Genomic DNA, 12449 nt, shown 5'->3' on the forward strand with positions numbered 1-12449 from the left:
GTCAGTGGGGTATCAGTGTGAACTAGCGAACTCCCCTGTACCCATCTCCTGGGTGTGTGAGGCAGAGCCCCAGCCCCAGTTATTATTGGAGCGTTATCCCCCTGAGCTCCCTCCGCAATTGGCCCTTCACGACGGTCAATCTATCATTGGCTCCAGGCACTTTTCTTCTCTTTCATTGGTCAACTGATCTAGTCCCGTTCTTTTCTTATTGGACGACATGGTGAGACGAGTGCTCGCACTTGATTGGTCAGAGCTTCTCGGAGCTCAGCCATTGGCCGCAGGGGGCGTAGCAGGAAGACAGAGTCAGTGCGAGCTGCGGCGTAGCGGATCCCGGAGACTTGGAACCCTCCCTCCGCTGTCACCCGGAGCCCCTCCCACCATCAGCTCACCTCGTCACCGCAGACACCCGCCCCCTCCAGAGCTGCTCCGTGTGGAGTACCCCCGGGTGACAGGTAAGCGTGTGACAGTGGCGTGGGCGGGAATGCGGTGACAACACGAGGGACCCGGGGACGGGTGGAAGAGGAGGGGGGAGGGTGTTGGGGGCACGGAGCGGGCGGAGGACTCTGTGTGTGGGGATGATAGGGGCAGGTGTCACCCCTTTGGGCGATGGTTGGGATGTGCGTACGTACGTGTGTGATATGTACGGACGTGTGGATGTGCGTCATGTACCTGCACTAATGTAATAATAAGACCTGATGAAAAGTTCTGCCAACACTAATGTGTAAAGCAGCAATAATGTTACATAATGAAGGTTGTAGTCGTACAGGAGATGGTGGGAGTTGTGGACGCAGCTAAATGTATATTCTCTATAATGTGGTCATGTGTTACTTTGATCCACATGTGCCCTGTATATAATGAGTCGCCCTCCAAAACTGGCATAAGTACGTGGTGCCGCTAACTGGCGTCTTCTTGACGTATGAATTGCGCCGTGGTCCGTTTTTTCCTTCTAACGTCGCCTGTCAAGTGTCGTATACACCTGAGTCTTTCTCACACTTATTTAGCGCCATAAACTTTCGTGGGCGCTGTACATCGTGCTACAAAACTGACGTAAAAATGTGTAAAATACAGAAGTACAATCCAGGAAATAAGAGTAACAAGTTACCGTAGTCCTGTCCATAGGAGCTTGCCATCTAATGGCGGTGTCCTCGTAAAGGACGGTCTCCTAGTTTAACGTGAACAGACTGAAGATAAAAGTTCATGTAAGGAGTTTCCTACTTAAAGGAATTGTCTACTGTGACCCGCTTTTCCATATGTCTATCATTTCCTAATTTTTCAGCTAGTTTCCTATTGATATTTGGGAAAGTTCTTATGAAATTGGCGTCTAGAGAGGTCAAAGTGGCTCCTAAAGTCCATCCCTGTATTTTTGTTGTATGGGGTAATAGAGTTTGTGGGTCGGAAACCCCCTCTATTGTCCAGGCCGGGGAGCAGCTGCAGAGATCCGGAGGACAGCTGTTTTTTTGCATTGCATGGACGTCCATTGATTTCAGCGTGTGATGGTTCACCATCCATAAAGGAGTGATCTGGGCATCGGAATATAGTACCCACCATCACTGTGGCCTTGGGTCGAATGAGAAGCGCAGCGGGATCTTACTTGTAGACCCCTGTGGAGAGTGATCGTCCGTAGGTGCCTCTTGGTGAGAGGGTTTAGTGACAGGTGACACCGACTATTTGCATATGGATTGTGCTACATTTCATCCTCCAGGAAGTTCCTGCCTTGTCACTGTCCGCCTGTAAAGCTGAGACAGTCCCTTTCTTTATGGGATCTGACATGATTGATGGGGTTTACGTGTCACCCTCTGCTAGACTTTGCCGACCGGTATCCACCTCCACTCCACCAGCGACTAGACCGCCATGTTCTTCCTATGATTAGATTAGGATAAGCGGCCGCCAGGAACGCTGAGAAAGTTTATCTTGGTTGTAAACAATGGTCCCTGTTCCCTTGATGGTAGACCCTGTTCCCTTGATGGTAGACCCTGTTCCCCTGATGGTAGACCCTGTTCCCCTGATGGTAGACCCTGTTCCCCTGATGGTAGACCGGACTGCCCGTCACCAGTCTATGGCACGGTTTACACGCTATGTCCATTGATCTTGTGTATTGTGGAGACAGTAAATCCTGATCGCTCCTCTTCCCTGGATTCTTGGATACTGATAAGTTGCTGCTGCATTTGACACTTGTTTTGTATTTTTCCTATTTTATTATTGGAATTCTTGATTGTCCGCAGGAGCCGTGGACGAGTTGTGTAGATACATCGAGTCCTGCAGACATCAATATTGTTACATGGACCGATCGTGTTTAGTAAATATGTAACATACTGTCCGTGTATTGTATAATATTGTGTGTGTTCTCCACTAAACATAAGCTGCTCGTTTCCTGGGGTCTGCGCTGTGTTCGCACTATAAGCTATACGGCCATGTTTAAAAGACTGTAGGGATGTACCATTTGACAACTAGGCAGATTTGCCATTCAGGATCCTGGGAAATTTGGGTGACAGCCCTCGTAGGAGGTTTAAAGGTAGCAATACAGATTATAAACCAGCTTTACCAGAAAAGGCTGATAAATGTCTGACAGATCACCCCCCCCCCCCTTGTATAGCATTATATAGAGATGTGGATGGAGGGCCAGAGGGTTCAATTTATTTTGTTTTTCAGTTTTTTTAAAAAATTTTATGGTTAAGACAGATAAAGTTTGCGCTTGTGTTTTAAGATTTAATTTTTTTCCTTTATATAAATAACGCACAATATTCTCCATGTCAATTATTTCCTGATATAATGGTTTTAATATGAAGCTCTGTGAGCGATACTCGGAAATAGAATTCAGACTATGGCGGCCGTGCCTGTCTAGCGGTCTTTGTCAGACACTACTTAAATCTTTTAACCACGGCGCTCCAGCTGTTGCAGAACTGCAACTCCCAGCATGCCCCGGCAGCCAAAGTTTAGGAGTTGTAGTTTCGCATCGGTTTCGACAGCTTCGGGTTGGAGACCTCTTGTATAAACAAATTCTATTAAATGTGTTGTATCTTTTCTATGTAAATATTACGGTAAAGACAGGTCTAAGGCTTCATTCACATCTGCGTCAGGACTTCGCTCTGGCGTTCCGTCGTAGCTTTCCGTCAGAGCTGATGACAAACTGAAAGACGAGTCCGTTTTTTTGACGGATCTGGTAAACTGAACCATCAAAAACAAACCTATTTTACCTTCTGTTGCGTTCAGTCTGGCATCAGTCAGTATGTCCATTTTTAATTTTAACGGATCCGCTAAAACGGATGCTGCAACGCCGATGTGTACAAAGCTTAAGTCATACGACTAGGGCAGATTTTCTTCCTCTGGAAAAAAAAAAAAACTGTGAAAGTTCCCATTCAATGACTGCAAACAGAGACTGAAAAATTGATATACACAGTATATTAGAAAATTTGTCAACTTTTTATTCCAAAGAGAAAACTCATTAAAATATTAGGCTGTAAAACAATATATAATTGGCTAATACTGATCCCACGGGGTAGTCCGATTTTTATAGGACATGTCTTAATATTTGGACTGGGCATTGACTGTCCTTGAGCCGTCACATAAGTCCATGTTGAACCCAGTGGTTATGGGTCTTGTGTCCGATACAGATGGGTCAGTTGTGCAAATAGCGGTTTTGTGATCGGTGATCGGTATTGCTCGATGATCCTTACAATATTGGATTGTGTAAGTGTTACAATCAGAACTATTGCTATGTACAAAGAATGTAGAGCCGGCCATTACTACACAACGTATCCCTGCGGTCAATTTTATCTTCTAAGGAACGTCACCGGATTTATCCGTCATTAACACTTGCACGCACGTACAGATGTATACACATACTGTAGAGTCCTGTAATCCGGCATGAACGCCAGATCTTGGGATGTTCTTTATTGGACATAGAAAATTTACTTCTAAGGATAGAGAATTCACGTTAAATAGTCCGAATAAAATAGTAACTACGAGTAAATATTAAATAAGAGGCTTAGAATTGGCGCTTTGTTTTCTGTTCTGAGAAATTTCAGATGATCATGCAGTCCTGTGAATGTTGTTGAATGCCGGATTAAAGGAATCGCACTTTAATGGAAGTAAATCTTCTGTCTTGTCACTCGGTCATATAAGTTGAACTGGTTTACTGACCTGCATAGCGTTGTCTCCCTGATTCCAGCGGCATTTTTCTTTTTTTCCTGGACCCCCCCCATTCCAGAGATATGGACCACTGTTGGGTTGGCTCAATTTTCTCTAGTTAGCCAACAGGGCGTTAACTACCCTCCAGCTGCCTCACTCTGATTGGTCAGCATCAGAGGCAGGGAAGTTAGCTCCACCCCGTTGGATAGCTACAGAAAATTAGCATATAGGGAGTAAACACAACAGTGGAATAAATCTCTGGAAGGGGGGTCTAGAAAAGAAAAAAAACAAACCACCAGCACTGGAATCAGGGAGACGGCGCTATTCAGGTCAGTTAATCAGTTCAACGTCCATGACCGAGTGACGGGTCCTCTTTAACACTCCGCTCGGGTTCACGTGGGGTGTTTTTGTTGCGCTTACAGTTTTAGCACAGAAAAGTTGAGATTCTACATGTTATTAAATAGTAAAATTAAGTCTGTTTGCACAATACTTTTTTTTTTATTTAAAGGCTATGTAAACCTTTTGAAAGGCAATATTTTTAAAATAAAAAGGTCCGTCGGTGTGTCACGGTTGCTTCCAGGCAACAATAGATTGCGCCCAACGTATTTACATAAAGTTTAGTGTCCCTTTTACTTTGGGGCCAGGAAGAGCCCTGGGGCGTAGCTGCTGATCTCCTCATGAACATATCTGATTGTGCTCCGATGATTCTCACGTAAGTGGTGGTAGTGAAGCTGCCAGAATGTAAAGACTGATGAGATCCAGGGACAAGACGGAAGATTTACTGATCACTTGTCCCTGAGCTGCACTTACCAGGAGTCTAGCACTTTCCATCTCTTAGCATTGTTACTCCAGAGGTGGGACCTGCATCTATCGAATATATTCTCTGGATGTGCCATAAATGTCCCTGATGGGAATAACCTTTTCAGTGATGTGAGGAACATGGGTAGGTTTGGAGGTGCAGCCAGTTAGGAGTATTTCCGGTCCACCGTGATACCTCAATATTTATACGCTTTCATCTATTAATCTCTCCTCCTTTTTATGATAAGGACATGCAGTTGTCACAATGAAGGACCAGGCTGTAGCTGGCCATGCCTTGTACTATCCACATTAGGGGTCTCAAACTCGTCCGGGTAAATGGGTCGCACATAGAAAAAAAAAAGTTGACGGGCGGCATTACTTTCAAATTTGATACAATACTAAATTGTTAATCAATTAGTTATTTGAACTACTATGACAATACTACATTACTATAACAATACTACATTACTATAATAATACATTACTATAACAATACTACATTACTATAATACTACATTACTATAATAATACTACATTACTATATTACTACATTACTATAACAATACTACATTACTATATTACTACATTACTATAATAATACATTACTATAACAATACTACATTACTATAATACTACATTACTATAATAACACTACATTACTATAATAATACATTACTATAACAATACTACATTACTATAATACTACATTACTATAATAATACTACATTACTATAATAATACTACATTACTACATTACTACATTACTATATTACTACATTACTATAACAATACTACATTACTATATTACTACATTACTATAATAATACTACATTACTATAACAATACTACATTACTATAATAATACTACATTACTATAACAATACTACATTACTATAACAATACTACATTACTATAGTACTACATTACTATAACAATACTACATTACTATAATAATACTACATTACTATATTACTACATTACTATATTACTACATTACTATAATAATACTACATTACTATACCAATACTACATTACTATAACCATACTACATTACTATATTACTACATTACTATAACACTACTACATTACTACATTACTATAACAATACTACATTACTATAATACTACATTACTATAACAATACTACATTACTATAACAATACTACATTACTATAATCCTACATTACTATAATACTACATTACTATAACAATACTACATTACTATATTACTACATTACTATAACAATACTGCATTACTATAACACTGCTGCATTACTATAATAATACTGCATTACTATATTACTATAACTAACAGTACTACATTAATATAACAATACTATATTACTATAATAATACTACATTACTATAATAATACTACATTGCTATAACCATACTACATTACTATAACAATACTACATTACTACATTACTATAACAATATTATATTACTACATTACTATAACACTGATACATTATTATAACAATACTACATTACTATAACAATACTACATTACTATAACAATACTGCATTACTATAATAATACTGCATTACTATAACTAACAATACTACATTAATATAACAATACTACATAACTATAATAATACTACATTACTATAACAATACTACATTACTATAACAATACTACATTGCTATAACCATACTATATTGCTATAACTAACAATACTACATTACTATAACAATACGACATTACTATGATAATAATACGACATTACTATAACACTACTATATTGCTATAACCATACTGCATTATTATATTATTATAACTAACTATACTACATTACTATAACAATACTACATTACTATATTACTATAACAATACTGCATTACTATAATAATACTACATTACTATAACTAACAATACTACATTAATATAACAATACTACAGTACTATAACAATACTACATTACTATAACAATACTACATTACTATAACAATACTACATTACTATAATTATACTACATTACTATAACAATACTACATTACTATAACAATACTACATTACTATAACAATACTACATTACTATAACAATACTACATTACTATAACAATACTACATTACTATAATACTACATTGCTATAACAATACTACATTACTATAACAATACTACATTACTATAACAGTACTATGTTGCTATAACAATACTACATTGCTATAACAATACTACATTACTATAACAATACTACATTACTATAACACTACTACATTACTATAACACTACTACATTACTATAACAATACTACATTACTATAACACTACTACATTACTATAACACTACTACATTACTATAACACTACTACATTACTATAACCATACTACATTACTATATTACTACATTACTATAATACTACATTACTACATTACTATAACAATACTACATTACTATAATACTACATTGCTATAACAATACTACATTACTATAACAATACTACATTACTATAACAGTACTACGTTGCTATAACAATACTACATTACTATAACAATACTACATTACTATAACAATACTACATTACTATAACACTACTACACTACTACATTACTATAACACTACTACATTACTATAACCATACTACATTACTATATTACTACATTACTATAATACTACATTACTATAACAATACTACATTGCTATAACACTACTACATTACTATAACACTACTACATTACTATAACCATACTACATTACTATATTACTACATTACTATAATACTACATTACTACATTACTATAACAATACTACATTACTATAATACTACATTGCTATAACAATACTACATTACTATAACAATACTACATTACTATAACAGTACTACGTTGCTATAACAATACTACATTACTATAACAATACTACATTACTATAACAATACTACATTACTATAACAATACTACATTACTATAACAATACTACATTACTATAACACTACTACACTACTACATTACTATAACACTACTACATTACTATAACCATACTACATTACTATATTACTACATTACTATAATACTACATTACTACATTACTATAACAATACTACATTACTATATTACTACATTACTATAACAATATTATATTACTATAACACTACTGCATTACTATAAGGCTGGGTTCACACAACCTATTTTCAGACGTAAACGAAGCGTAATATGCCTCGTTTTACGTCTGAAAATAAGGCTACAATACGTCGGCAAACATCTGCCCATTCATTTGAATGGGTTTGCCGACGTACTGTGCAGACGACCTGTCATTTACGTGTCGTCGTTTGACAGCTGTCAAACGACGACGCGTAAAAATACAGCCTCGTCAAAAGAAGTGCAGGACACTTCTTTGGACGTTTTTGGAGCTGTTTTCTCATAGACTCCAATGAAAACAGCTCCAAAAACGGACGTGAAAAATGCAGCGAAAAACGCGAGTTGCTCAAACAACGTCTGAAAAGCAGGGGCTGTTTTCCCTTGAAAACAGCTCTGTATTTTCAGACGTTTTTGGCCACTACGTGTGCACATACCCTAATAATACTACATTACTATAACAATACTACATTAACAATTGTGTTTGAATTGCTAAATGCAGTCCGGCTGCTCAGTTGGCAGCGTTTGGCAGACACAAGAATGTAAAGATTGGCCAACCCCTTTTTAGATGGTGCCATTGTGCCCCCGGCAGATGGTGCCGCACACACCCCTTTGTAGATAGCTCCATTGGGGCTCACTCGAGTGGAATCCTCAGCCAGAGCATCGGGGATTCCTCTCCTGGAGGAGCACTTGACGTGACATATACGGACAGTGACGTCAGTGGCCACCTCTAGGAGCGGAATCGCCGACCAGAGCGTCGGCAAAACGCTCTGGCCGTGGATTCCGTTCCAGGAGGATCCCCTGATGGGACAGTGACATCAGGGGCTCCTCCAGGAGAGGAATCCCAGGCCAGAGCATTGACAACTCTCTGGCTGGAGATTCTACTCCTAGAGGGAGCCCCAATGGAGCTATCTAGATAAGAGGATAGGTGTAGAGCTGACGACAGGGTGGGTTTGTTTAGCGCTATCTACCGGGGGCTGTGTGAGGTGCAGCACTTTTATACAGGGGGGCGTGTGTGTGGCTCCTTCGGCCTGCCCTCTCCTGTCCCGAGGATGTCTCGGGGGATTTGGTGACCCGCGGGCCACAGAGGGCAGCATCAGGGGCCGCATTTTTGGGACCCCTGATCTAGGGTGTAATTCAACACTGGGCAGACCACTGGTGGCCAATTCTTCTAGAAAATTGCCTTTGGTGTCTGATTTAAAAAAAAATTGTATTGTTTTCTACTAATATCTTTGAAAGTTCTTATTTCTGGACCACTACAAGAAAATCATACCTCTGTTTATTCCTGGTGTAATATTAGGATGACGCCTCCCTAATGTTGTAGTCAATTATCAAGGTTCCTCAGAAGAGAAGATGAAAGGAGAGGGAGTAACACTTTTTACTCTTCACGACTATTATGCACTTGCCTTTTTGGAGTATGAGCATGTTACTCCAGTTACACGTTTCCCCCAGTGCTTGCTATGTTCACACGACGCAGATTTCTTGTAGAAATGTATGCGACTGACAATGAGCTCCTTACAGCCGGTTGCGTCTGCAGCATGTGTATGGATTTCGGCACGTCCTATTTAGATAAATTGTACAAATCTGCTGCATGTGAACAAATGCTAAACCGGTAGCAGCACATTGCACTGGTGAGCTTGTGGCGAGCGAATAACATTCGTCTGATATTTCTGCTTACATGGAATGAGATACATGATTGCGCGGCAACACGCTTGTACATATATTACTCTGCCTAAGGCTGGATTCACACATTCAGTTTTTGGTACAGTTTTCGATGCAGTTTTTTGAGCAAATTACAAGTGCATATAAAAAAAGAGGAGACCGATCAGTCTTTCTGCTATGCTATACCATCTTCCTTTTGGATTTTGCTCAAACAACTGCATCAAAAACTGCATGTGTGTTTCCAGCCTAAGGCCAGGATCACACACCGTTTTGATGCGGTTTTGTATCGGTTTTTGGCTCTTTTTTTTTTCAAACACTCTTTTCTTTATATCGTTTCTTCTTTTGGATCCACTTCTGACTTTGGCTCACAAAACTGCCACAGAAACGGTGTGTGATCCTGGCCTAAAACATACAAACCATGCCATTGACCAGGAGCAATGAGCCTTCTATTTTTGGTTTATATGACAGTCGGACTCTCGTTACACCTTCGCTTTGCGTGAATTTCCAAAAATGTTTTGTGTGATGAAAATCTCTTCATCCGGCATGCGACAATCTAGAAAGTCTGATAATCTGTCGCCTATTTCCAGTACAGAACTGCAATTTAACATTGAATTTCACAAGACTAATGGCAGAAAGACTCATTAGGAGATTTCTCTGATGAAAAAACCAAAAACAAATCGCCTCTGTGCAGTCGTACGGCGAGACCTCTATATCAGGAGTGCACGGTCATCATAAATGAGCGCGCTCCTCCGTCTAGGAACGACAGAGCCATTATAAGCGAGGCGCCATGGGAAGGAACGTGTCCTTGAGAGTCAGACTGTCGGATGACTAAATGTATACAGATTATAGAACCTCGTGTGTGCTGTGCTAGCCGGACAGTATGGATAGCCCGGCATAGGATGTCCTATATATAGATGCGGCCGCGGCGCCGCTCCCGCTTGTACCTCTCCTTGCATGTTTTTATTCTGCTTTCCTGATATCATCGGAGTATATTTATTAGACGAACATTAGATCGATGCCTGTTAACCCCTTAATGCTGAAGGTATTTTAAACCTGAACGGCCAAGCACATTTTTTACGTTTTTTCCAACGTCTTCTTCAAACAGCTCTAACTTTTTTAGTTTTCCGTCGACATAGCCGTATATGGACTTGTTTTTTGCGGGACAAGCTGTATTTTTTAATAGCACAATTTTTTGGGGTACTTATAAATTATTAATTATTTACTCATTTATTGACCAATTTATTGATTCACTTTTTTTTGCGGGACGACTTTTGGTTTTTGTTGGTACCATTTTGAAGCACATGTGACTTTTTTTGATCGCTTTTTATCAAATGTTTTTTGAAGGCAGGATGAACAGTAAACCGCAATTCTGACATTGGACACGGCGATACCAAATATGAGTAACTTTTAACTTTTTTTCATAGCTAAGTATTTTGTAGGGGGAAAAGCTGTTTTGAATTTTTTTTACTTGGACTTTTATGTATTTATTTCAAACTTTTTTTTAAACTTTTTTTTGGGTAGTCCCACTAGGGGACTTTACTGTGCGATCTTTTGATCGCTTTTATAATACACTGCAATACTTCTGTATTGCAGTTTATTATTATTGCCTGTCAGTGTAAAACTGACCAGCATCTGTTAGCCATGCCTCTGGTATTTAACAGGCGTTTACTAAGGGCTGCCATAGAAACCATCCGCACCCCGCCATTGCCCCCTCCCTCTAAACCACTCAGTTGCGGTGCTCACTATTGAGCACCGCATCTGAGGGGTTAAACCTGATCGGAGACCACTGCTGGTGGTCTCCGATCGATCCCCTCTGAAGGCCGAGGCTGTTGGCAACAGCCTGGGCTTCAGGAGCACCCCGCTCGATGCGGGAAAACTTCTTCTGAAGCAGCGAAGTGAAAAGTCAGCTCTTCAGAAGAACTACCCCCAATGGCCGGCATAGAAACACTATACGCCGGTCGTTACGGGGTTAACGTTGCTCTAAGTATAACAGGTCCCATGTACACAGTGACATGTCTTCATTATGATGCTGGGACAAGTTGTGGTGTCGTTTGTTTGGAGTGAAGGGAAGCCTGGATACAGGCATGTGATGTCATGTGTGTGTAATATCTTTCCGTCACTTTGTGTCAGTGGTAGTCCACGCCAAGGCCGTCTTGTTTGTGAACAACTCTTGGGTAACGGAGCTCCGATGCAATTACTGATGTCACACGAAACTGCGTTCTATAGTTGTCAGTGGACCTTAAAGGAGAACTCCAGCCACACAATAATTATTCACAACTAACCCACCCACTTGCTAATTTAATTGTCATTCTGCTGGCGGTCCGTTATTACGTCCAACTGTAGGCACTGGAAGTCATGCGGTTGGGAAAAATGCACTAATTTGTGGCGCAGCTTGGCGCAATTTTGTTGTTTGCCCCTCACTAGACACTTTTTAAAAGGGTCTGGCAAAAGGGATGTGACTTAATGAGAAAAGGGCCTGTCTTGCTGGAATGAGGCTTGTTTTAAAATGCACAAAAAATCTGGCGCCAAATAAGACACATGAAAAGGAAGAAAAAAAAAAGTGTCTAACAGGTCATTCAAGATGCGCAACTGGGATCAATTTGGTGCATTTTGTGGCTACCGGGTTTAAGTTTACACTGTGACTATTAGACCGCATTCGTAGATGTGCGCCATTGTGTTTTCATTTACATAGTTACATAGGTTGAAAAGAGACACAGGTCCATCAAGTTCAACCTTTCTCAATAAATTACCCGTCATTCTTTGCTTGATTAATTATTATC

General features: G+C 39.6%; 1 protein-coding gene across 1 annotated transcript in view; it reads left to right on the plus strand.

Annotated features, from left to right (window-relative positions):
* Positions 1–285: 285 nt before the first annotated feature.
* Positions 286–12449, plus strand: part of BAHD1 (bromo adjacent homology domain containing 1) — a 172683-nt gene continuing 160519 nt past the window's right edge. The window contains exon 1 of the mRNA XM_075844758.1: positions 286–452. The gene's annotated coding sequence lies outside the window, so the exon portion shown is untranslated. The remainder of the gene's footprint in view (positions 453–12449) is intronic.

This window comes from Rhinoderma darwinii, chromosome 12, assembly GCF_050947455.1.
Source record: "Rhinoderma darwinii isolate aRhiDar2 chromosome 12, aRhiDar2.hap1, whole genome shotgun sequence".
Classification (NCBI taxonomy): Eukaryota; Metazoa; Chordata; class Amphibia; order Anura; family Rhinodermatidae; genus Rhinoderma; species Rhinoderma darwinii.